This window comes from Hyperolius riggenbachi, chromosome 7 (assembly GCF_040937935.1).
Source record: "Hyperolius riggenbachi isolate aHypRig1 chromosome 7, aHypRig1.pri, whole genome shotgun sequence".
Classification (NCBI taxonomy): Eukaryota; Metazoa; Chordata; class Amphibia; order Anura; family Hyperoliidae; genus Hyperolius; species Hyperolius riggenbachi.
In genome coordinates this window covers 166,408,816-166,436,050 of record NC_090652.1, presented here as the reverse complement: position 1 = coordinate 166,436,050, position 27,235 = coordinate 166,408,816, and the positions used below count along the sequence as shown (strand labels likewise).

Genomic DNA, 27,235 nt, shown 5'->3' with positions numbered 1-27,235 from the left:
ACTCCAATAATTAACAGCACCAGGAAGTCAACCAGCAAATTCCCTCATCCACCATAGGGTTACTTCCACAAATAGAACAAAGATACTGGGTCTCTACCTGGATTTAAGGCTGGCTGGCCGGCCAGTTTTATTGCAAGTGTCGCAGAGCAGTGCTGTGACACTTGCAATAAAACTGGCCAGCCGGCTTAAATCTAGGTAGAGACCCAGTATTTTTGTTGCCCTCATTGTATCACAACAATAAATAATAAACTTTTAAAGCTGTTTGCAGCTAGATTTGCTGTGTAAACTACCTAAACTTTAGATAAGATATATAGACAAGTTACTTTTTCATCTCGGATCCGCTTTAAAGGAGTACTGTAAGTGGAAAATGAGTTGAACTTACTTGGGACTTCTAACGGTCCCCCGCAGACGTCCTGTGCCCGTACAGAGACTAAACGATCCTCTGGTCCCCGCTGCCAGCTCATTTTGGAAATTACAACTTTAATGTTGCAAACCACTGCGCCTGCGCAGCCATGTCCTTGCTCCCGCTGACGTCAACGATGATTCGTGACATTAAAGTCGCAAATTCCGGAAGTGAGCCGGTAACGGGGACCGGAGGATCCTTTTGGCCCAGCGCGGGCACAGGACTTCTGCCGGGGACGTTAATAGCCCCAGGTAAGTTCAAGTTTTTCCCTTTATCCCCTACAGTACTCCTTTAAAAATGCCTTTCTGTATCGCAAATTACCACTTAATAAAATGTTTTGAAAACAAAGGTGCCCCCCCCTTTTGTATCTTAGAATGCGAGGTATGACAGTACAAGCTGTTGTGAATGGAGCCTGGGTCATTTGAAGAACTGCTGTGCAGCACATAAAAAGCTAATGTTTCCCTTCAGCTCAAAAGTTTGCCCTTATGCGGGTGCTACATCTTTACTGCCAACCAGAGATGGAAGCCCTTGTGCCAGAATGATAGTTGGCGAGCTGCCCATTCACAGGCTGGGACTGAAGCAGTAAAAAAAAATCCACCTAGATTAGTCTATGGTGGTGCACTGTGGAAACGCCCGCAGCACATTACACCGACCGAGCCGTAGCAGCATTCTATACATCCGTAATCAGCAATCACACTGCAGACAGAGATGGTTTCCGCAACACGTCACTTTCCCGCCGGTATACGTCACGCACAGCTCTCTGTACACACAGCTCCAGCCTAGACTTCGTACTGTCTGAGCCTGCCCTTTATGTGACATCACTTCCGTCCCTTCCACACTCTGGTATAGTACCCAGTGTCCCGATTGCGCTACACGGCTGTCGCAAAGGGCATATTCAGTAGGCCGACAGGAGGCAGGCGAGAGAGGTGAGTCGGTGTGCTGATAAAAGGCAAAGATGAAGTGAAGGAATACGGCGAGTCTGCGTGGACAGCGTGTTGTGTGTATGAATGGAAGTAAGAGCTGCAGTTGTGTGTGGAGTGTGAGGTACACATGATTCTGCAGAAAGGAAGTATAGTGTGATTAGCTAGCAGCACATGTTATCTGTGTCCACCGGTTACCAGACTCAAGCTGCTCCTTCCGCTGCTTAGCCCAGTCTTGCATTGCGAGGTTCCCTCCAGGTCAGCTTCCTATGTTGCTCACACTGAGGAAGCGGTTAGCACATGTCTCTCACTGAACTAGGAACTCAAGAGGTCTGCACGATTTCCACTCTGAGCAGGGGAGAAGCACTAGAGGTCTGCAGATTTCCTACCCTACAGGTACAGAGTGCTGCACACTTCTCCCTGTTAGTCAGGGACAAGCATATAGTTATGCACAATTTTCATGCTGATCCAGGAACACATACAGAGTTGTGCACACTTTTCACACGGATCCAGGAGCCAATACAGAGTTGTGCACACTTCTCACACAGATCCAGGAACCAATACTGAGTTCTGCACGCTTCTCACACTGATCCAGGAACCAATACAAAGTTGTGCACACTTCTCACTCTGATCCAGGAACCAATACAAAATTGTGCACACTTCTCACTCTGATCCAGGAACCAATACAAAATTGTGCACACTTCTCACTCTGATCCAGGAACCAATACAAAATTGTGCACACTTCTCACTCTGATCCAGGAACCAATACAAAATTGTGCACACTTCTCACTCTGATCCAGGAACCAATACAAAATTGTGCACACTTCTCACTCTGATCCAGGAACCAATACAAAATTGTGCACACTTCTCACTCTGATCCAGGAACCAATACAAAATTGTGCACACTTCTCACTCTGATCCAGGAACCAATACAGAGTTCTGCACACTTCTCACACTGATCCAGGAACAAATACAGAGTTCTGCACACTTCTCACACTGATCCAGGAACAAATACAGAGTTCTGCACACTTCTCACACTGATCCAGGAACAAATACAGAGTTCTGCACACTGATCCAGGAACAAATACAGAGTTCTGCACACTGATCCAGGAACAAAAACAGAGTTCTGCACACTGATCCAGGAACAAATACAGAGTTCTGCACACTGATCCAGGAACAAATACAGAGTTCTGCACACTGATCCAGGAACAAATACAGAGTTCTGCACACTGATCCAGGAACAAATACAGAGTTCTGCACACTGATCCAGGAACAAATACAGAGTTCTGCACACTGATCCAGGAACAAATACAGAGTTCTGCACACTGATCCAGGAACAAATACAGAGTTCTGCACACTGATCCAGGAACAAATACAGAGTTCTGCACACTGATCCAGGAACAAATACAGAGTTCTGCACACTGATCCAGGAACAAATACAGAGTTCTGCACACTTCTCACACTGATCCAGGAACAAATACAGAGTTCTGCACACTTCTCACACTGATCCAGGAACAAATACAGAGTTCTGCACACTTCTCACACTGATCCAGGAACAAATACAGAGTTCTGCACACTTCTCACACTGATCCAGGAACAAATACAGAGTTCTGCACACTTCTCACACTGATCCAGGAACAAATACAGAGTTCTGCACACTTCTCACACTGATCCAGGAACAAATACAGAGTTCTGCACACTTCTCACTCTGATTCAGGAACAAATACAGAGTTCTGCACACTTCTCACTCTGATCCAGGAACCAATACAGAGTTCTGCACACTTCTCACTCTGATCCAGGAACCAATACAGAGTTCTGCACACTTCTCACTCTGATCCAGGAACCAATACAGAGTTCTGCACACTTCTCACTCTGATCCAGGAACCAATACAGAGTTCTGCACACTTCTCACTCTGATCCAGGAACCAATACAGAGTTCTGCACACTTCTCACTCTGATCCAGGAACAAATACAGAGTTCTGAACACTTCTCACTCTGATCCAGAACAAATACTGAGTTCTGCACACTTCTCACACTGATCCAGGAACCAATACAGAATTCTGCACACTTCTCACATTGACCCAGGAACCAATACAGAGTTCTGCACACTTTTCACTCTGATCCAGGAACCAATACAGAGTTCTGCACACTTCTCACATTGATCCAGGAACCAATACAGAGTTATGCACACTTTTCACACTGATCCAGGAACCAATACAGAGTTCTGCACACTTCTCACTCTAATCCAGAACAAATACTGAGTTCTGCACACTTCTCACACTGATCCAGGAACAAATACAGAGTTCTGCACACTTCTCACACTGATCCAGGAACAAATACAGAGTTCTGCATACTTCTCACTCTGATCCAGGAACAAATACAGAGTTCTGCACACTTCTCACTCTGATCCAGGAACAAATACAGAGTTCTGCACACTTCTCACTCCGATCCAGGAACAATTACAGAGTTTTGCACACTTCTCACACTGATCCAGGAACCAATACAGAGTTCTGCACACTTCTCACACTGATCCAGGAACCAATACAGAGTTCTGCACACTTCTCACACTGATCCAGGAACCAATACAGAGTTCTGCACACTTCTCACACTGATCCAGGAACAAATACTGAGTTCTGCACACTTCTCACACTGATCCAGGAACCAATACAGAGTTGTGCACTATTCTCACACTGATCCAGGAACAAATACAGAGTTCTAATATGAAGGTAGAGACAACGAGAGCCCAATATGGTGTAGTATGTACTGGAATTGTGGGTGTGAGAGGGTAAGTATAGTATTTATCAGGGCTGTGGAGTCGGTCCAAAAATCCACCGACTCCGACTCCTCAGTTTAGGATTCCACCGACTCCACGACTCCGACTCCTCTAATTTGCATATTACAATTTTGTTGATTAAAAGTATGTAACATGAAATTCGTCTCTTAACTGCCAACGCTTAGGAATTTTACAAGACAACTGAAGTGAGAAGGATATGTAGACTACTATATTTATTCCCTTTAGACTAAAACTAGTCCTTGGTAAGAGTACTTGTAAAAGGTACAAACCGGAACAAAGAACATCTATCAGGCCCTAGGCAGTGTACGTGTGGGTACATCTAAGAATGATGTGCAGGTACTCTGCAGGGGAATAAGGTGATTCTTCCTCTATTACACATTCTTCATGCACAATCTGAACTAGGTTTATGGGCGATAGACAACACCTCTGTGTTCAATGTGCACAACATTCTCAGTGGATTCCCTGCAGCTCTGTGGGGAGTGCATATGTAGAGTATAGTACTACTGTGTAACAAAGTAAACCTGAGACAGATGAAATTAAAGTTTTATACATACCTGGGGCTTCCTCCAGCCACCTTCAGGATAATCAGTCCCTCGTTGTACTCCTCCACCACCTGGATCTTCTGCTATGAGTCCAGGTACTTGAGCCAGTCGGGCGTAGTGCACATGCACACACTCCGCCGCCAGGAGCATACTACACCTGCGCAGCACTATTGCGCAGGTGCAGAATGTTCCTGGCTGTGGGAGCGGCATGCGGCCGGACTGCGCTGACTGGCTGAATTACCAGGACTCATAGCAGAAGATTCGGGTGGTGGAGGACAGCGAGGGACTGATTAGCCTGAAGGGGGCTGGAGGAAGCCCCAGGTATGTATAAAACTTTGCTTTTCATCCGTCTCAGTTACCCTTTAATTTGTAGTCACCAAACCAAATTTTAATAACATATCAAATTAATTTGATTTCACGAGCAAAGAGAGTGCATACATTTGCATAAATCAGCATCAGGGCTGGAACCCACAGGAGCGCTTTTGGCAGCGTTTTGGCAGCACTGCGATACGCTAGCAGTTTGCCAAAACGCTGGGCTAATGTTAATAGATGGGGCAACTTCCACAGGAGCGTTTGCGTTTCTCAGAAACGCAAACGCAGGACGTGCAGCATTTTGGGAGCGTTAGCGCTTCAATGTAAAGTATTGAACCGCTAGCGGAAACGCTCAGCAAAACCTAAACTGAGCGGTTTTGCTAGCGTTTTGCGGTTCAGCACACTGTAACAAAATGAAAAATAATTCACAGGACCAATCAGGATAAAAACGCAAAACGCAAAACGCTAGGCACCCGCTGGGGAAAAAAATACAATGTTGCAAAACAGGACCAAAAACGCGCATGAATCCGCTTGCAAACCGCTCAGACAAAACGCTAGCGGTTGCGTTTGCGGTTTTCAGTGGGTTCCAGGCCTCAATGCGGAATTATTTCCATCTCGTTGACCATCTCTATTAGTGACACGGCTACACTTCAGGCTTTATTCTTACAGCATAGATGTTATTTAGTATATATAAGAGATTCCTGTGTACACATCATATATACAGTCACAATCAGATATGTATATCTGACCTTAAAAATACGGGGACTGCTTTATTGAAGCAGCACAAGTAACTAATTTTGATTGGTTTATTATATTTTTGTGGACAAAGCACAGCTATTACTGTATATATACATTATTTTTAATGACTATTATCTGAGAAATAGAACATTTTATCATATTTTCTATTTTAATTACAGTTACAAATTCATTAGGAGTCGGAGTCGGTGCATTTTACTCCGACTCCGACTCCAGGCACCCAAAATTGCCCGACTCCACGACTCCGACTCCACAGCCCTGGTATTTATACTCACAAATCGGTTACCATCCAGATAACCACTATGTAGGCAGGTGGGGAGTATCAGACCTGTCCCCACTCAGGATTAAGCAGTCGCTCTCTGTAGATCGGAAAAATGGGATCACTTCCCCTCCACCATACAATGATTGTACAGTTGTACAGGTGCACCAGTAGTATAAAAAAAGGTAAAAACTTTAAAGAGGAGGACACAAGATAATTGTTTTTTTTTTTCAACAAAACAATTTATTTACATACTCCAAACAAGTGCAATGCGTTTTTCATGGGCATATCCCACTTCATCAGACTATAATGAGTATACACTCATGCAGGTCTGTTAGTCAGCTTAGCGCCTCTGTTTTTTGTTGGAAAAAAAATCAACAACTCTCTTGTGTCTTCCTTGAGGAGGTAAGTCCACCGCTGCCTCCTCCTTTTTAAAGATTTTTTTTTACTTTTCTTTATATATATATATATATATATATATATATATATATATATATATATATATATATATATATATATATATATATATACAGGATCTTCTCAAAAAATTAGCATATTGTGATAAAGTTCATTATTTTCTGTAATGTACTGATAAACATTAGACTTTCATATATTTTAGATTCAAATACATACAACTGATGTAGTTCAAGCCTTTTATTGTTTTAATATTGATAATTTTGGCATACATCTCATGAAAACCCAAATTTCCTATCTCAAAAAATTAGCATATTTCATCCGACCAATAAAAGAAAAGTGTTTTTAAAACAAAAAAAGTCAACCTTCAAATAATTATGTTCAGTTATGCACTCAATACTTGGTCGGGAATCCTTTTGCAGAAATGACTGCTTCAATGCGGCGTGGCATGGAGGCAATCAGCCTGTGGCACTGCTCAGGTGTTATGGAGGCCCAGGATGCTTCGATAGCGGCCTTAAGCTCATCCAGAGTGTTGGGTCTTGCGTCTCTCAACTTTCTCGTCACAATATCCCACAGATTCTCTATGGGGTTCAGGTCAGGAGAGTTGGCAGGCCAATTGAGCACAGTAATACCATGGTCAGTAAACCATTTACCAGTGGTTTTGGCACTCTGAGCAGGTGCCAGGTCGTGCTGAAAAATGAAATCTTTATCTCCATAAAGCTTTTCAGCAGATGGAAGCATGAACCCACTTTTGAACCAGAAACAGCGGCAGAAGCGCCTGACCTGGGCTACAGAGAAGCAGCACTGGACTATTGCTCAGTGGTCCAAAGTACTTTTTTCGGATAAAAGAAACTTTTACATGTCATTTGGAAATCAAGGTGCCAGAGTCTGGAGGAAGACTGGGGAGAGGGAAATGCCAAAATGCCTGAAGTCCAGTGTCAAGTACCCACAGTCAGTGGATGGTCTGGGGTGCCATGTCAGCTGCTGGTGTTGGTCCACTGTGTTTTATCAAGGGCAGGGTCAATGCAGCTAGCTATCAGGAGATTTTGGAGCACTTCATGCTTCCATCTGCTGAAAAGCTTTATGGGCATGAAGATTTGATTTTTTCAACACGACCTGGCACCTGCTCACAGTGCCAAAACCACTGGTAAATGGTTTACTGACCATGGTATTACTGTGCTCAATTGGCCTGCCAACTCTCCTGACCTAAGCCCCATAGAGAATCTGTGGGATATTGTGAAGAGAAAGTTGAGAGACGCAAGACCTAACACTCTGGATGAGCTTAAGGCCGCTATTGAAGCATCCTGGGCCTCCATAACACCTGAGCAGTGCCACAGGCTGATTGCCTCCATGCCACGCCGCATTGAAGCAGTCATTTCTGCAAAAGGATTCCCGATTAAGTATTTGAAGGTTGACTTTTTTTGTTTTAAAAACACTTTTCTTTTATTGGTCGGATGAAATATGCTAATTTTTTGAGATAGGAATTTTGGGTTTTCATGAGATGTATGCCAAAATCATCAATATTAAAACAATAAAAGGCTTGAACTACATCAGTTGTGTGTCTTTGAATCTAAAATACATGAAAGTCTAATGTTTATCAGTACTTTACAGAAAATAATGAACTTTATCACAATATGCTAATTTTTTGAGAAGATCCTGTATATACTACTAGCGCCTCTGTACAACTGTACAAATACAGCGTTCTGCACACTTCTCACACTGATCCAGGAACACATACAGAGTTCTACACATTTCTCACTGTGAGCCAGGGACAAGCATATAGTTATGCACAATTTTCATGTTGAGCCAGGAACAAATACAGAGTTCTGCACACTTCTCACACTGATCCAGGAACAAATACAGAGTTCTGCACACTTCTCACTCTAATCCAGGAACACATACAAAGTTCTGCACACCTCTCAGGCTAGAAACCCACTAGGAGAGCTTTTCTGAGCGCTTTGTGATTTGAAAAGCTCTAGCTAATGTAATGCTATGGGTGTAATCCCACTTTAATGATGTGATTTTATAAAAATCCCCCATAGCATTGCATTACCAAGAACTTTTTCAAATCACTCACGCTTACAAAGCGCTCCCAGTGCGTTTCTGGCCTCACACTGATCCAGGAACAAATACAGAGTTCTGCAACAGGGCTGAAGAGTCTGTACAAAAAGTTCTCAGTTTCTGATTCCATCAACTCCTCTCATTTGCATATAACAATCTTGTTGATTGAAAGTCTGCAACATAAAGGCATTTCATCATTGCCAAAGCTTAGGAAATTTTAAAGCTATATTAAGATAACATATGCTTTTGGGAACATAAAGCTCCTGGCCAGGAAGCTGACGCTCTACCTCATGCCGGTGTTCTAACATTTCAGCAAACCCGTCAAAATAGCATACAAATGCTACTGAGCATGTGCAAAGTCATGCATGCCATAAATTAACCCCATAATGCCGATCAGCAGCACTAACCTTGCAACCCAAGTTAGCAGCCTCTGGGTCATGTCCACTATCCAAGTGGACATAAAGTTAGAATAAAAAGTTGTCTTAGGGAAGCAAGGACCGAGCCCGCAGCCCAGTGAGTGGGCAAGGGGACACTGATTCTACTAAAAAGGAGAATTTCACTTTAAATGTATGACAAGACAAGACAAATAACATTTATATTGCGCTTTTCTCCTTGCGGACTCAAAGCGCCAGAGCAGAGCAGCAGCCACTAGGGCGCGCTCTATTGGCAGTAGCAGTGTAAGGGAGACTTGCCAAAGGTCTCCTACTGAATTAGTGCTGGCTTACTGAACAGGCAGAGCCGAGATTCGAACCCTGGTCTCCTGTGTCAGAGGCAGAGCCCTTAACCATTACACCATCAGCCAACTGCTGATGCTGTTTTGTCAATGTATGCTGGTTTGTTGGGGCTTGACATTGCCAATGTGAGTGCCCCAGCATGTTGTCTGTATAATAAGATTTACCAAAGCCCCCATATCAGCTGGGTTCCAGTGTGTAGCCTTGCCATCTTGCAGAAAAAGGCGTTTACCTTTTCTACATCTGATATAGAAAAGGCCAGGGCCACATTCTGCAAGGGGGCAGAACTGATTATCAGAACCCACCTGATACAGGGTTCCAGTAAATCTTATTAAACAGTTAATGTGTTGGGACATTCTAACTTTAAGCATTAGCGTACCTCTGTTTTTTTATGTTCACCAGAGATGCATTTTAACTAAACTTAGGATATAGCTGCAGAGCAGGGCTGTGGAGTCGGTACAAAAATCCTCCGACTCCTAATTTGCATATTACAATCTTGTTGATTGAAAGTATGTAACATGAAATTTGTCTCTTAACTGCCAACGCTTAGGAATTTTAAAAGACAACTGAAGCGAGAAGGATATGGAGACTGCCATATTTATTCCCTTTAGTCGTAGACTAAAACTAGTCCTTGGTAAGAGTACTTGTAAAAGGTACAGACCGGAACAAAGAACATCTATCAGGCCCTAGGCAATGTAACTTTGGGTACATGTAAGAGTGATGTGCAGGTACTCTGCAGGAGAATAAGGAGATTCTTCCTCTTACACATTCTTCATGCACAATCTGAACCAGGTTTATGGGTGATAGACAACACCTCTGTGTTCAATGTGCACAACATTCTCAGTGGATTCCCTGCAGCTCTGTGGAGAGTGCATATGTAGAGTATATTACTACTGTGTCACAAAGTAAACCTATCTGTGTAGACAGGGATGGGGTAGGGATAAGACAAAAGGGGAAGAGCGCACTCAATTTCAAAACAATATAGACGACAAGCCTCTCCGTGGAATAGTCTCACCTCTATAAATAGGCTTGCTATAAACCAGCGGTTCTGGATGCTTGCTTGGCTTCACAAGGGCAAAAAGGGATAATTTGCATATTCAGTAGGGCATTGTGGGTAACCACATATGTTCACTTATAACTGAATTATTGCAAATTTCCTTTTGTTTTAAGAAAGCAATTACACCAAGCTCTATAAGTTGCTGACTCGCCTGTATGGGTTTGTCAGTGTTAGCGCTTTTGTCCCTTTGTAGGCCAGGGACATAGGCTCTGGATACAGTTTGCCAATCGCCTGCTGTCTCCTTTAGATCGCAGGATAACTCTGCCTTGGTACTTCCAAGTGTGGTCTCCAAGCTGGCTGGTACTTGTACTCCTCCCGGTTTGGGGATAGGTGGTGGTGGAATATGCGGAGTAATGAAGCAGAGAGGTGAAGAGGAGGGAATGGATAGTCATGCGGCACAGGTGACTAAGCGCCCAGTGCCCTTTGTAGCTTGTCACCTCTCTGCTTCATTACTCCGCATATTCCACCACCACCTATCCCCAAACCGGGAGGACTACAAGTACCAGCCAGCTTGGAGACCACACTTGGAAGTACCAAGGCGGAGTTATCCTGCGATCAAAAGGAGACAGCAGGCGATAGGCTCTGGATACAGTGTTGCCGATGTCCCTGGCCTACAAAGGGACAAAAGCGCTAACACTGACCAACCCATACGGGCGAGTCAGCAACTTATAGAGGTGAGAATATTCCACGGAGAGGCTTGTCGTGTCGTCTATATTGTTTTGAAATTGAGTGCGCTCTTCCCCTTTTGTCTTGTCCCTACCCCATCCCTGTCTACACAGATATTCTACTAACCAGAGTGAGTGGTCATCAAAGAGCCGCACCACGCCACCATCATATAATTGTTGTCTCTACAAATTCACACCACCTATCCAGATCGCTCCTCCTGTGCACATAGGAGTAAATATATACCACTCAGTATATAGGATCATCCACCTTAAAACAAAGTAAACCTGAGACAGATAAAAGTTTTATACATACCTGGGGCTTCCTCCAGGCTCCTTCAGGCTAATCAGTCCCTCTTTGTTGTCCTCCTCCGCCACCTGGATCTTCTGCTATGAGTCCAGCTACTTGAGCCAGTCTGGCGTAGTGCGCATGCACACACTCCGACGCTGGGAGCATACTACACGCCCAGCACTATTGCAGAAGGCTCCTGGCTGTGGAAGCGGCATGCAGCCAGACTGCGCTGGCTGGCTGAATTACCAGAACTCGTAGCAGAAGATTCAGGTGGTGGAGGTGGACAGCGAGGGACTGATTAGCCTGAAGGGGGCTGGAAGAAGCCCCAGGTATGTATAAAACTTTTTCTTTTCATCTTTCTCAGGTACCATTTAATTCGTAGTCACCAAACCAAATTTTAACAACATATCAAATTATTTGATTTCATGAGCAAAGAGTGTGTACATTTACATTTGCATAAATCAGAATCAACGCAGAATTATTTCCATCTCATTGACCATCTCTATTAGTGACAGGGCTACACATCAGGCTTTATACTTACAGCATAGATGTTATTTAGTATATATAAGAGATTCCTGTGTACACATCATATATACAGTCACAATCAGATGTGTATATCTGACTTTAAAGGGAACCAGAGAGGAAATAAAAAAAACAAAACAGAAAAACCTTTTATACATACCTGGGGCTTCTTCCAGTCCCATACGCACGGATCGCTCCCACGCCGCCGTCCTCCGCTTCCTGTATCGGCGGTACCGGGTCCCGTCACTTCCGGCGGACGCGGCCAATTTTCCCGCATGAGCAGGGGCTCCCTCCATACCCTTACGCGTGCGGTTGCTCAGTATGCGTAAGTGTATGCCGGCAGCCCCTGTGATGCGGACAATTGGCCGCGTCCTGCCGCCGACTGGCCGAAACTACGGGACCCGGTTACAGGAAGCGGAGGACTGCGGTGTGGGAGCGATCCGTGCGTATGGGGCTGGAGGAAGCCCCAGGTATGTATAAAACCTTTTTTCTGGGGCCTCTGGTTCCCTTTAAAAATACAGGGACTGCTTTATTGAAGCAGCACAAGTAATTCATTTTGATTGGTTTATTTCATTTTTGTGGACTAAGCACAGCTATTACTGTATGCATAAATAATTTATGATGACTATTATCTGAGAAATAGAACATTTTATAATATTTTCTATTTTAATTACAGTTTAAATTCATTAGGAGTCGGAGTCGATGCATTTTTTTCCGACTCCAGGCACCCAAAATTGCCCCGACTCGACTCCACGACTCCGACTCCACAGCCCTGCTGCAGAGTGGCTGTTAAATAGAAATCAAAACTAGTCCTTTATTAAGAGTGTGTAGTTGGGAACAAAAAACATCTATCAGGCCCTAGGCTGTATAACTGTGGGTAAATCTAAGATTGATGTGCAGGTACTCTGCAGCAGGGATGCTCTCAACTTCGAATTCGGATGAAATTCGAATAGGGTTATTCGAATTTCATCCTGCTAATTACTGCAACTGTGCGGGTGGCCGAGGGGGGTTAATCTTACCTATCGGGTTTCTTCTTGCTCCGCCCCTCGGCGCCTCCCACGATGCGTTCCAATCCGGCGTCACGTGATTACATACACTTCCTCCTCCCGGGTTGAAGGAGGAAGTGTATAGTCACGTGACCGCCGGATTGGAACGCAGCATGGGAGGCGCCGAGGGACGGAGCAAGAAGAAGCCTGATCGGTAAGATTAACCCCCCTCGGCCACCCGCACAGCTGCAGTAATTAGCAGGATGAAATTCGAATAACCCTATTCGAATTTCAACCGAATTTGAAGTTGAGAGTATCCCTGCTCTGCAGGAGAGTGACGGGATGCTTCCTCTATTACACATTCTTCATGCATGATCTGAACCAGGTTTACAAGTTATAGACAGCACCTGTGCTTTCAATGTGCATAACATTCTCAGTGGATTCACAACAGCTCTTTGGGGAGTGCATATGTAGACTTTAGTATGGCTGTGTAACTTAATTTGTAGTCGCCAACCTCAAATGTAAAGTGGGATAAAACTCTGACATAACATTCAATAAAGAAATGTGGTTTTCCTACTTTTTTATATTACCTATATTGTTATCATATTTGCTTTTGTGCACAAGTAATATTGTCTGTTTACAAATTACAAGGTCCCAATGTTCAGTTTATCTGCTCTGAAAGATGTCATTGCATTTTATTTTGTAGCTGCTGTATTTATATACTAAAATCTATCGAGATATCCCTTCTCAACTGCACATATTCTAGAAGCAGAGAGAGCTTAGTTTCAGCACTTTGCTAATATTTACATTCCTTTTATCAGATACATTTAGTAAACAAAAGATAATGCAGCCCATAGCTTTCCATTGAAACAACTTCAAGAGCTTTCCATGAAAGAATAAAGTGCTGTGTTTAACTGTTTGAATGCTGTTCTGCTACAATATTTTTCTTTGTGGTAGTAGGTTTAAGGCTGTAAATAATCTTTTAGAGCAAAGAGTTTCAGACCACTTTAACAACATATCAAATCAATAGATTTCATGATCAAGAGAGCACCTCCTTTGTTCAAGAAATCAATTGATTTGATATCGGTCAATTTATATATACATTTGCATAGAAAATTTGCAAAACTTGCATCAAAGCAGAAATATTGTAATCAAATTGGCAGAAAGAAAAAGAGAAACATCCGGCACTGCAGTATGCGTATGATATAACATCATTGACCTTCTTTGAACTTTTTTCTTTTGGTACAATAATTATTGTAATGCCTGGCAGATCTACTGCTTTCTTTCAGCCACTATACCCCAATCTAGTGCCGTAGCTCTGAGCTCGGCTCACGTCTTCACCTATAGACAACCCCCTGCTTGAACAGGACACTGAATATGTCTCCTGACTTTGGTTACCCCAGGTCTTAACATACACGATATATAGCGGCTGAGGCCAAGAAAGCCAGAGTACCCCCAGAGCAAAGAAGACTATGCAACTGGGTGGTATTAGGTGGTAGAGCATAATGCTTTTGTGGAGGAGATTACACAGATCACACCAGGAGCTATGGACAAGGGAGCAAGATTGCTCAGAGCGACCGCAGCTCTGAGCTTCCGATAACCGCCACAAATAAACAAGACACAATGGTTGCTCAGTGCGACCGCAGCACTGAGCATCTGATGTCCACAACACTGAGTAACAAGACAGACAACAGACAGATGGAATGTTTGCCAGCTTTTGATAACCGTCACAATAAACAAGAAGCAATGGTTACTTTTTGCGACCGCAGCACTGACCCTCTGATGTCCACCACACTGAGTAACAAGGACAGGCAACAGACAGACGGAATGCTTGCTAATCTAATCGCTGCCCCAGCGATGGCAAACATCCACACTGACACGGATAAGACAAACAAGCTGGAGCGTAACTAATAGCAACCGCTGCTATAGTCACGTCCACAGGAACAGGACAAGCAAGAATCCTACCATTCGCAACGGGGTGAAGGCAGTCTCCAAACTGTCAGGATATGAAAAGAATTCACTGTACCCTTGTGGGTGCAGTGAATGTCCAAGCAGGCAAGGTGATGCAATACAATTTTCAAACTTTACACAAGGAACCCAGCAATTAACTATGGCTAAGTTGAACGCCATGACGGGCGAGGAGTGAGAGAGGAAGCAGGCTTTTCTATGGACATCAGCCATTGAGAGCAGACATACAAATTCCCACACAGCTGAATGGTAATCACGCAAATCCTGTGTTAGACTGATTTGAAGGCTGCAAGCTGCCTGTGAATGGAAAGGACTCTCATTACAAATGCATGCCAGTTTATGCAACCACATGCATGTAAGAAATCCACAGCTGTCTGGCTGCAGTTCAACTGCAGCAAGCCATAGGTGGATTCATGACAACATCCTGAGCTACTCTGAACTGCAGAGTGGTTACAGATGGCAATGAGACTCATTGCAAATGCAGTCAAAACTAAGCAACCAAATGCAGGCAGAGAAATCAAAATAGCTGCAACCGACAGGAGGGATCCTTATAATTATTTACATCTTACTAACCATCCCTACTAGTGACACACCTACACATAAGGCTTTATTCTTACAACTGAAATGTTATTTATTCTATACTATCTGAAGACCCAGCGTTGCTCGGGTATGTATTTGGTTGTTGTTGGCTCCGCCATCTTTTTCTAACCTTAACACACAGTCACACAATGACAAAGTTTATGAGCTTTGGGGTCCTTGGCATCAATAATTTTCCCATTGATATGAAACAAATCTGATTGGCTGTTTGTGGCTCCGCCCCCTTTGAAGAATGGCAGCAACTTATACCCTGCAGTTAACAGTGTAAGAATGGCAGCCATTTAAACCCTGTGGTTAACAGTTTAAGAATGGCTGCAATTTTATTTTTCTTTTGTTTGGCACCACTCACTTTTTAAACCTTGACACAGTCAGTCAATGACCAGGTATGTGACTTTTGATGTTCCTGGCATCAATAATGTGAGAATGGAAGCAGTATATGGAGCAAAAAAATCTGATTGGCTATTTGTGGCTTTGCCACTTTTCTGAATTTAAACTCCAGTCACTCAATGACCGACTGTACCAGGTTTGAGGCCTCTGCCATTAACAGTTTAAAATGGCAGCAATTTAAATATTCCCCTTGAAAATCTCAGGTGAATTTTGATTGGCTGTTGTAGGCTCCATCCACTTTCCTGAATATTAATCCGAGTGAACAAGTTTGAAAAAACTGTGATTAACAGTTTACATTTTCCTATTTAAAATGAACGGCTTAAATTTGATTAAACAATGTGACAAGTCACGGTCCTGGAACTCATTCAGGTAACAATTTTCCTGTAATGCCGGTGCTACGCCACGCTCAGGTCACCCCCCTGAGAACCAAGTCCAACAAACAGTGATGAGGCGGCACACAAAAGGCTTTGCTAGTTACAACATGTATTGGTGATGGAGCAAACACTACATGTTACGAACCTTCGCGGTTCTTCCTCAGGTGTAAAATGAAAACAATCCCAACAGATACATTTATAATAACACGAGACCACACCCTTTAGATGAGGGGCGTGGTGGTCACTAACTAGACAGTGGCCACTCCTTGCTACCTCTACACCAAGCATCATTTAATACATTGTTCAATATCTTAAATATATAGAGAAATAGGTATACACGAATAAATAGGTGATACATGCATATAAGAAAATTGTGCAAAAAGTGTATAGAAAATACATAGAAAATAGTACTTCAAACCACCTACAAAATATGTTTGATATCAAGCTATTAAAATTACAGTCTTCATGAGGGTACTCCACAGCAGGCTAACCCTCTCATACATAATATGACTGTTAGATATTATGACTGACCGTAATCCAAGGGCACTCCACTAGGGCTACCCATGTACTCCGACCTAAAAAAAGGAGAAAGGCAAAGGATATAACAATACCCGCTAGCAACTCTGCATATCATTGGTAAATTGCACTACCTATGTTATATGATCGTCATTTAAAATATGATCGTTATTTAAAATAAGGAGAAACTTTCTATGAAAAAACAACAAAAAATCATAATCACAAGAGGTATCGTATGGAACACTATACACGGCCCTGGGAACGTGCTGTGCACCAAGCTGGTAATCAACACTGCGTACTACACAAAACATTTCCATTGTACATGTTCATTCATCCCCCTTGGATGTATAACATCCAAGTGGTTGATCCACCTCGCTTCTTTTTGAAGTAATAGCTTTTCTTTATCACCCCCACAGCGTTGAACATCTATGGAGTCGAGTAACATCCATCTCAATTGTGAGGCCCTGTGCCTAGCATCACGGAAGTGCCTAGACACCGAGGTCTCATATTTTTCTTTCCCTTCCAGGAACCTGCTGATGAAACGCTTGTGTTCTAGTATACGTACACGCACTGCCCGTGTGGTCATGCCTACATACATCATGCTACACGGGCATTTTAAGCCATTTAAGCCATAGACAACATAAGTACTGGCGCACGTGTACCTACTGCCAATTTGTACTTTTCTTCCAGTATGAGGGTGAGAAATGGAGTTGCCTCCTATTATTGCCGAACATACATTGCAACTGCAACAGGCAAAAGTTCCATTCCTCTGTTTATTCTGCCTAATGGGGATAGTGGCCGTATCTATCTTTCTAACCATATTTTGGATCGTTTTTCCTCTTTTAAGGGCAAACAAGGGTTGCTCATGAAAGAGGCCACCTACAGTCTGGTCACTACTGAGTACAGGCCAGTACTTCTTCACTATCCTTTTCACCAGTGGGGTGTTCTTCCCAAACTGCATCACAAATGGTATCCGTCTATCACCTCCCCCTGTTTTGTTCTTGCCTCTCAATAGGTCATCTCTCTTTAGGGTCCTCACCTCTTCCTGGATTTTAACAATCTGTTCGCGTGGATAACCCTTGGTGACAAATTTGTCGACCAACTCCTGTCCTACCTGTGCATAGTCCTCTTGAGTGGAACAAATCCTTTTGGCTCTTAAAAATTGACCCTTGGGGATAGCTTTTGTGGTGTGGGGATGGTGGTAACTATCCTTCCTTAATAGACTGTTGCGGTCCGTGGGTTTCTTGAACAGTTTCGTATTTAACTTCTTACCCTGTTTAGAGATGGTAACATCCAAGAAATTAACCATCTCTGTGGACGTTTCCATAGTAAACCTTATGGTGTCATGGCCGGAGTTAGCCTCCCTCACCATTTCCTCCAATACATCACTAGGTCCCCTCCATAAGATTAATATATCATCGACAAATCTGAAGTACTGATAGATATACTCTCTGTACCTCAGATTCTCAAAAAAGAATTTCCTCTCAAGGGACTCAACACAAATGTTAGCTACCGAAGGGGCAGCTGGTGAACCCATGCTCGCTCCTTGTTTCTGGAAATAAAACCTGCCATGGAATTTGAAGTAATTGAATTTGAGAATTAACTCTAATACATCAAGCAGGAAGTAGACCTCAGAATTGGTTAGATTCATGTCCAACAAATTGCCTTCAACACAGCTAATAGCCTCATCTTGCGGGATAGCTGTAAACAAACTTTGTATATCTAAACTGCAAAAGATTAACTTGTCAGGTACTTCATTTAAAGACTCCAATTTACATAATAAATCTGTGGTGTCCTTTAAACAATGTGGAAAGGTCATTACTATCTCCTGCAAATAGCCATCCAAATAACCTGCTAGCGGGTAGAGTACACTTCCCCGACTGGATACAATGGGGCGACCCGGGGGATCATGCAACCCCTTGTGGATCTTGGGGAGAAGATATAGCAAAGGGACGCATGGGTAATCAGTAGACAATCCCTTTGCTGTTTGTTGTGGGATTGTCCCATCTTCGACTGCACAGGTTAAAAGAAAGTCCACCTTGGATTTCACTTCGTCAGTTGGGTCGTACTCACACAGTCAACGCTGTGGGGGTGATAAAGAAAAGCTATTACTTCAAAAAGAAGCGAGGTGGATCAACCACTTAGATGTTATACATCCAAGGGGGATGAATGAACATGTACAATGGAAATGTTTGGTGTAGTACGCAGTGTTGATTACCAGCTTGGTGCACAGCACGTTCCCAGGGCCGTGTATAGTGTTCCATACGATACCTCTTGTGATTATGATTTTTTTGTTGTTTTTTCATAGAAAGTTTCTCCTTATTTTAAATAACGATCATATTTTAAATGACGATCATATAACATAGGTAGTGCAATTTACCAATGATATGCAGAGTTGCTAGCGGGTATTGTTATATCCTTTGCCTTTCTCCTTTTTTTAGGTCGGAGTACATGGGTAGCCCTAGTGGAGTGCCCTTGGATTACGGTCAGTCATAATATCTAACAGTCATATTATGTATGAGAGGGTTAGCCTGCTGTGGAGTACCCTCATGAAGACTGTAATTTTAATAGCTTGATATCAAACATATTTTGTAGGTGGTTTGAAGTACTATTTTCTATGTATTTTCTATACACTTTTTGCACAATTTTCTTATATGCATGTATCGCCTATTTATTCGTGTATACCTATTTCTCTATATATTTAAGATATTGAACAATGTATTAAATGATGCTTGGTGTAGAGGTAGCAAGGAGTGGCCACTGTCTAGTTAGTGACCACCACGCCCCTCATCTAAAGGGTGTGGTCTCGTGTTATTATAAATGTATCTGTTGGGATTGTTTTCATTTTACACCTGAGGAAGAACCGCGAAGGTTCGTAACATGTAGTGTTTGCTCCATCACCAATACATGCTGTAACTAGCAAAGCCTTTTGTGTGCCGCCTCATCACTGTTTGTTGGGCTTAAATTTGATTGGCTGTTTTAAGCTCTGCCTACTTTCCTTGAATTTTGAACTCCGGTCACCGAGGGACCAACTGTGCCAAATTTGGGGACTCTGAAAACTGATTGGCTGTTTGTGGCTCCGCCCAGGTGTGCGGGGAGGGATGTGAGACCCCCAGAACATATCTTTCTAGGTAGTAAGGGATCTGTATACTAAGTTTCGTTGAAATCGGTCAAGGCGGCTGAGTGATCACAAACGAGTGTATGTATATATATATATATATATATATATATATATATATATATATATATATATATATATATATATATATATATATATATATATATATATATATATACACACACACTCATCAGATATACAGTCACAATCTGATATGTATATCTTACTTTAAAAATACGGTGACTGCCTTATTGCAGCAGCACAAATAACTTATTTTTTGATTAGTTTGTTTCATTTTAGTTGACTAAGCAGTGGCACTGCTATTACTGTATGTATACGTTATTTATGATGACTGTTATCTGAGAAATAGAACATTTTATCATTTCTCTTAAATATGAACAAAATACTGAGTTCTGCACACTGAGCTAAGGACAAGTACAGAGTTCTGCACACATCTCACACCGAGCCAGCACACATCTCACACTGAGCCAGTAGCAAGTACAGAGTTATTATTGTGTATCTATAACACTGACATCTTCCATGGAGTATATAGTCATTTCAGTAACTTTCCTTCAGGGGATCACAATCTATTCCTTACCATAGTCAGTTATAATTATGTTCCTGTTGTAGTCTAAGACCAGTTTTTGGACAAAAATGTGTATGTTTTTGGGATCTGCATGCTTCTATTGAGCGATGTACAAGCACAGTTCTACACACTGGCAGGGAGTACACGTCTGTCAGTTTTCTGAGCACAGTTTTATGCATGTTTCCAACATATTGTGTTTGTGGAAAAATGCACGTTTTATCACAGAATGTAATTGATAGAGAAAATGCACACAGTGCTGCATGGCTGTCATTTCTTTCCTGCATGCGAAATAGCGTGAACTAGCCTGTAGATACCGTATATACTCGGCTATAAGTCGAGAAATTTAGGACTGACTCATAGTGCAAAAGTGTGGGGGGGACTTGTACATGAGTAGTCCTAAATTTCTTGCATTATAGCCAGGGCGACACCATTCTCCCCCCCCCCCGTGCTGCAGTGATGCGGGCACCACCAGTGTACTTTGATCCCGCCTCCATCCCACCTACCCACAATAACCTAAAGGGATTGCAGCCCCTCTCTATCCTCCCCGTGTAATTACCATATCTGCAGCGCGGGTGACGTAGCCGCCGCTCACAGATAAATCACCGGGTGCAGCAGCCTCTCTCATTCACGCTGGTTTGTGAGCATTTAGCAACGCTCGGGCTTCCGCCTTCCGAAGTCACATGACACTGGTCACATGACACTGGCAGCCGGAGCTTTGCTAATGCTCACAGACCGGCAGCGGCAGGAGTACAAGAGGTAAGAGGATGCTGCGTCCGGCGATTAATCTGTGAGTGGCTGCTTCCACTGAAGTGACTGCGTGTCACTCTATCAGGAAAGTATGTAGCTCAGAGAACGCTGGCCGCTGCAACTCTGGGGAGGGGGAGAGGGGTTTGTTAAAAAAAAAGTGTATACGGGACTTAGAGGAGTACCACAATATAGGGCGAGCAGGGGGACACATACTGACACAGTGGCAGGAGAGCGCATGCTTGCCACACCGTAAAGTAACCTGGTGATAAATACTGGCAGCAATGAAGGAACAGAGTGACAGATTGGTCACACTGAAAAAGGGCAGGGGAACACATACTGAATGCACTGAAAGTGGGATCAAAGGGACAAGGATACTCGCCACACTGATGGGGACATTGGGACAGATCAGAGGGTTAATGGCTGGGGGCCTGGAGGAGTTACTGGCTGCACTTGAGGGCCAGGAGGGGGTTAATGGCTACAATACTTTATGCAGTGTAGTTATTAACCCATTCTGGTCCCCAAGTGCAGCCATTAACTTTGCTGGATAGACTTATACTTGAGACATTAAAAAAATTAAGTTTAAGAGAGTGAAATATTGGGGTCGACTTATACACGAGGTCGACTTGTATCCGAGTATATACGGTAAACCTTGGTTCTCCTTTGCAAAATATAATCACGAAAACAGAGAAGTGTGCTTCCTGTTTAACACTGAGTCAGGGCATGCACAGAGCATTGCATGCATTTTACATTGATCTGAGGAGATGGACAAGAGCTAAGTGCTCTGCACACTTTTTCCAACTGTTTTAGGGACAAGTAGATGGCTCTACACACTTCTCCCACTGATTCAGGGACCCATAGAGGGCTCTGCACACTTCTCCCACTGATTCAGGGACACAGAGAGCTTTACACACTTTTCCCACTGATTTAGGGACATGTAGAGAGCTCTGCACACTTTTCCCACTGATTCAGGGACCCATAGAGAGCTCTGCACACTTCTCCCACTGATTCAGGAACCCATAGAGAGCTCAGCACACATCCCCTCTGATTCAGGGACCCATAGAGAACTCTGCACACTTCTCCCACTGATTCAGGGATACGTAGAGAGCTCTGCACACTTCTCATCCTGATTCAGGGACACAGAGAGAGCTCTGCACACTTCTCATACTGATTCAAGGACACATAGAGAGCTCTGCACACTTCTCCCACTGATTCAGGGACAGAAAGAATCGCAAATTCTTTCTGTTTTAGCACTCCAACCTTAATTATCGCAAATTCGTTCTGTTTTAAAGAGAACCCGAGGTGGGGATCATAGAAAGAAATCTATATACAGAGGCTGGGTCTGGCTATAGTGCCCAGCCTCTGTTGCTAGCTGAATCCCCCCTAAGTGCCCCCTGCGCTCCGCTCTCCCCCATAAATTACGGCCGCGCTCTCGGGCATTGTTTACCTCCCTAATGTCACTCACGCCGCTCCCCCCGCCTCCTGCAGAGCGCCGGTCCCCGCCTGCGTCCCTTCCCTCCAATCAGCGGCGAGGGAAGGGACACGGGCGGGGACCAACGCTCTGCAGGAGGCGTGGAAGCGCCGTGAGTGACACTAGTGAGGTAAATACAGCCCACTGCGACACGCTGCGTGTCGCGAGCGCGGCTGTAATTTATGGGGGAGAGTGGATCGCAGGGGGGCCTTAGCGGGGATTCAACTAGCAACAGAGGCTGGGCACTATAGCCAGACCCAGCCTCTATGTATAGATTTCTTTCTACGATCCCCACCTCGGGTTCTCTTTTGTTTAAGCAAACTCTTGTTTTTCTTATTCAGGGACACAGAGAGCTCTGCACACTTCTCCCTCTTATTCAGGGACACATAGAGAGCTCTGCACACTTCTCCCACTGATTCACATACATATAGAGAGCTCTGCACGCTTCTCCCTCTGATTCAGGGACACAGAGAGCTCTGCACACTTCTCTTATTAATTCAGGGACACGTAGAGAGCACTGCACACTTCTCCCACTGATTCAGGGACAGTAGAGTGCTCTGCACACTTCTCCCACTGATCCCAGGGTAAAACGAGCTCTGCACACTTCTCATACTGAGTCAAGGACAAGTATAAAGTTCTACACACTTTTCGCACCGAACTAGGGACATAAACAAAGTTCCAGGACCTGTCTTGCTAAATTTACTTCACATCTCTGTCTACCGCAAGTAACATTTTACTGTCAAAATTATTTTCAGTGGCTATTTTCATTAGCTCATCTGTGCTGTTTGTAAGTATAAATGTTTACTAGGGCTGTGTCATCTTTCCTTGCTATACAGAGCCACAGAATCAGCTCTTTGTGTCTTATGAGAGCTGCTTTTTTGCCTGCTGCTCATTTTAAAAAGACATTACTTACTGAGCTTATGATTATGTAATAACATTTGACACGCACATGAGTACAGTGAGTTCAAGCAGTTGGTGACATTGTCATCATAATTAGCTCTTCCCTAAATAATAGAGATAGACACAAGTCCTGCACCTTTAGGTGTGCATCTCTGACCCAAGATATAGATAGCAGTAAAACCTCTACAAAATTAATTGAAGGACAACTGAAGCGAGAGGGATATGGAGGCTGCCATATTTATTTCCTTTTAAATAATGCTAGTGGCCTGGCTATCCTGCTTACCTTTCTGGTCAGAGGGGTCTATAACCACACACCTAAAACAAGCATGCAGAAAATCTTGTTAGATTTCTCATAGACATCTGATCTGCATGCTTGTTCAGGGTGTATGGCTTAAAGTAATAGAGATAGAGGATCAGTAGGACAGTCAGACAATGGGCATTATTTAGAAGGAAACAGCCTCCATATTCCTCTAACCTTGTGTTCCCTTTAAGCAATACCAGTTGCCTGGCTATGCTGCTGATTTTTCTGTCTCTAATACTTTTAGCCATAGACCCTGAACAAGCATGCAGCAGATCAGGTGTTTCTAACATTATTGTCAGATCTGACAAGATTAGCTGCATGCTTGTTTCTGGTGTTATTCAGGCACTAATGCAGCCAAATAAGCCTGCAGGGCTGCCAGACAACTGGTATTGTTTAAAAGGAAATGAATATGGCAGCCTCTGTATTCTCACTTCAGTTGTCCTTTAAAGAAAACCTGTAACTTTAAAAAGTTCCCCTGGGGGTACTCACCTCAGGTGGGGGAAGCCTCCAGATCCTATCAAGGCTTCCCCTGTCCTCCTGTGTCCCACGGCGGGCTCGCTGTGCCCCTCCGAATAGCGGAGATGTAAATATTTACCAGTAAAATCTTGCAAAAACCGTGCTGATATCAAAACTCAGGTGTATTCAATACGGTGGTGCGCCAGCTAGCATTACAAATACAAAGTCCACTTTCAAATTCCAGAAAGCTGTGCACTAATGTTCCCATGAACAGATTCCTCTCATGTAAACATGGGATCATCACACCTCAAAAGACAATATTCGGAATAGCCATAGCGTAAAACCATAAAAACTATTTATTAATAAAAGAAAATTGCACTCACAAGCATGGAGGTATTCATAGAGCGCAGAGTTTTTGTGGGCTCTACCCCAATTGGTGGCCGCTGGGTGGGCTTAGTTGCGCTGGTGTGGTCCGCTCCTTCCTGCGTCCCCTCTGCCTCCAGGTCCCTCCTTGGCCACTAGCTTTACTAGTTTCGTCGCTATATGCGACTCATCAGAAGCATATGCGGCCATTTATGATTTCCTTCTAATATACCCTTTACCTTCTCCCCTTCCGCTTACTCTTCCCTCCCCCTTCCGTATACGGAGGCGCGCCCGCCACGCGTCAAATGACGCCTGTCTTCCCCGCCTCCCCTTCCCCTCCAATTGGCTGGATGACCGTAGCTTCACCGCGGGCATGCGTATGCGTCCAAACTGACGCTTACCTCCTCCATCATGGAACTGCGTCAGCTGTCCGTGCTGCGCGCGCGTCCTTTGTATCCACCACCATGGTAACAACCACGGTGATAGAGATGAAGCCTTCCCACTGGCCACCTCTGGGGCATCACCCTCACATTAATCATTGATCATAATAAACCTTTACGTACTCTTTCTCTGACAGCCAACTCATCATACAGATATAATTTTAATTTGCCTCTTTCATAGAAAATTCCTTATTTTTACTGTGGCGTGCAGTTTCACCCCGCCTTTCAGCCCTTAACCATTCAAATTAATAGTGTAACTTGTGATTTTAACACATATCCCTAACAATAATAATATATATAACCCCATTGTATAATATCAAACACAACCCCCCACTCCTTTATATCCCCAAAAACTCTGTGACAACTTAGGGCTTCTAGGTGTGGGTGCTACTGCTCTCCACTTACAGTTTTTAATATTAATCATTACTCAAAAAGCACACCAGATCTATATCCGCATTCAGCCCCCCAGGCTTTAATGTGTTAAGCAAATAGATCCACTTTGTCTCCCTCTGTGATATTTCCCTTACCATGTTACCCCCCCTCCATGGCCTACCAACCTTTTCTACTCCACAAAAAGACAACAGAGCTGGATTCCCATTGTGTACATTTTTGAAATGTGCAGACAGAGTATGGTTCATAAAACCTTTTCTAATATTTCTGATGTGCTCCCCTATTCTCTCTTTCAAGGGTCTGGTGGTTCTTCTTCCGACGTATTGTAGCCCACACGGGCACCAAGCCAGATATATCACATATCTATCATTACATGTTATGAAATCTCTTAGTTTCACCTGTTTGCTGTTTGAATGGCCCGTCACCCCATTTATTCTTTTTGCTTTGGCCTCCCTGCATCCCTTGCAGTCCCTGCATGGGAAAACCCCCGGTTTCTGCCACCCTTCAAATCTAGGCGGTCCTTTTTTGGGTTCCACGCAACTTGGAGCCAAATGGTTTTTCAGGTTTGGGGCCTTCCTAAATATAAAATTAGGCCTAGAAGGTAAAATCTTGCTCAACTCTATGTCTGATAATAATATTTCCCAATGTTTCTGGACTATTCGCTCCACCTGTTTATACTGTACATTAAATTCTGTGATAAACGCATAATTGTGTTCATTTCCCCCTATGTTCCCATTCCTCTCTCTATTAATAAGTTCTATTCTATCATGCTCCCTCACCCTTCTAATTTCTTCATCTAAAAAATGTTCTTCATATCCTTTTTCCAAAAACCTCTCCTTCAAAATAAGTGATTGTGTATCAAAATCAACCATATCCGTGCAGTTCCTTCTCATTCTCATGAGTTGTCCTCTAGGGACACCCTTTATCCACCGTGGGTGATGCCCACTCCGCGTGGATATATATCCGTTTCTATCTGTGCCCTTAAAGAACGTCTTAATTCTAATCTCCCCCTCCTTCACCATTAAATCCAAATCCAAAAAATGTATATTTTCTAAACTACTTTCATACATTAATCTGATATTTAAATCATTTTCATTCAGTTTTGTGAAAAATTCCTGTAATTGTGCCCCTGTACCCCTCCAAAAAATGAGCAAGTCATCAATATACCTTTTCCAGATCATAACCCCCTTTGAAAATTCTTGTGCCAATACTTCTTCCTCCCACTTCCCCATGTACAAATTTGCGAGGCTAGGTGCAAACCCCGCCCCCATTGCACATCCCCTGTGTTGTCTATAAAACTTCCCCTCGTGCCAAAAATAATTCTTCTGTAGAGCGAACTCCAGAACTTCCATCAAAAATTCCACTTGTTCATTTTTTATATCTCCACCCCTTTTCATATAGTACCTTACTGCCTCTATGCCCTTTTTCTGCGGAATGCTGGTGTAGAGTGATGAAACGTCCGCTGTAACCAGCAGCGTTCCATTCTCCACATCGATTCCCTCTACCTGTTGGATGGTATGTTTGGTATCTTTTAGGACATGGGGCAACCTACCCACCATGGGCTGAAGGAAGGAGTCCAAGTACTGTCCCAATCTGTGGGTCACCGAGCCTATACTGCTCAATATTGGTCTTCCTGGGGGTTGGGTCAGACTTTTATGAATTTTAGGGACCTGGTAAATGACCGGGATTTTTGGTGCACTTGGGATTAGATATCTAAATTCCGCATCTCCCAGTACTCCCCTATCCAGTCCTTTTTTCAATAACGTTCTTAATTGACTTAGATACTCCTGAGTGGGGTCACCTCTCAACTTTTCATATGTGTCCTCATCGTTTACCAATAGGTCTAATTCTTCACCGTATTGGGCTTTGTTTAGCACCACCACCCCTCCTCCCTTGTCTGCTGGTCGAACCAC

The 27,235-nt window shown here is 43.5% G+C and overlaps 1 protein-coding gene across 1 annotated transcript in view; it reads left to right on the top strand.

Annotated features, from left to right (window-relative positions):
• Nucleotides 1–1,238: 1,238 nt before the first annotated feature.
• SLC39A10 (solute carrier family 39 member 10) overlaps nucleotides 1,239–27,235 on the top strand; it is a 173,859-nt gene continuing 147,862 nt past the window's right edge. The window contains exon 1 of the mRNA XM_068244850.1: nucleotides 1,239–1,329. The gene's annotated coding sequence lies outside the window, so the exon portion shown is untranslated. The remainder of the gene's footprint in view (nucleotides 1,330–27,235) is intronic.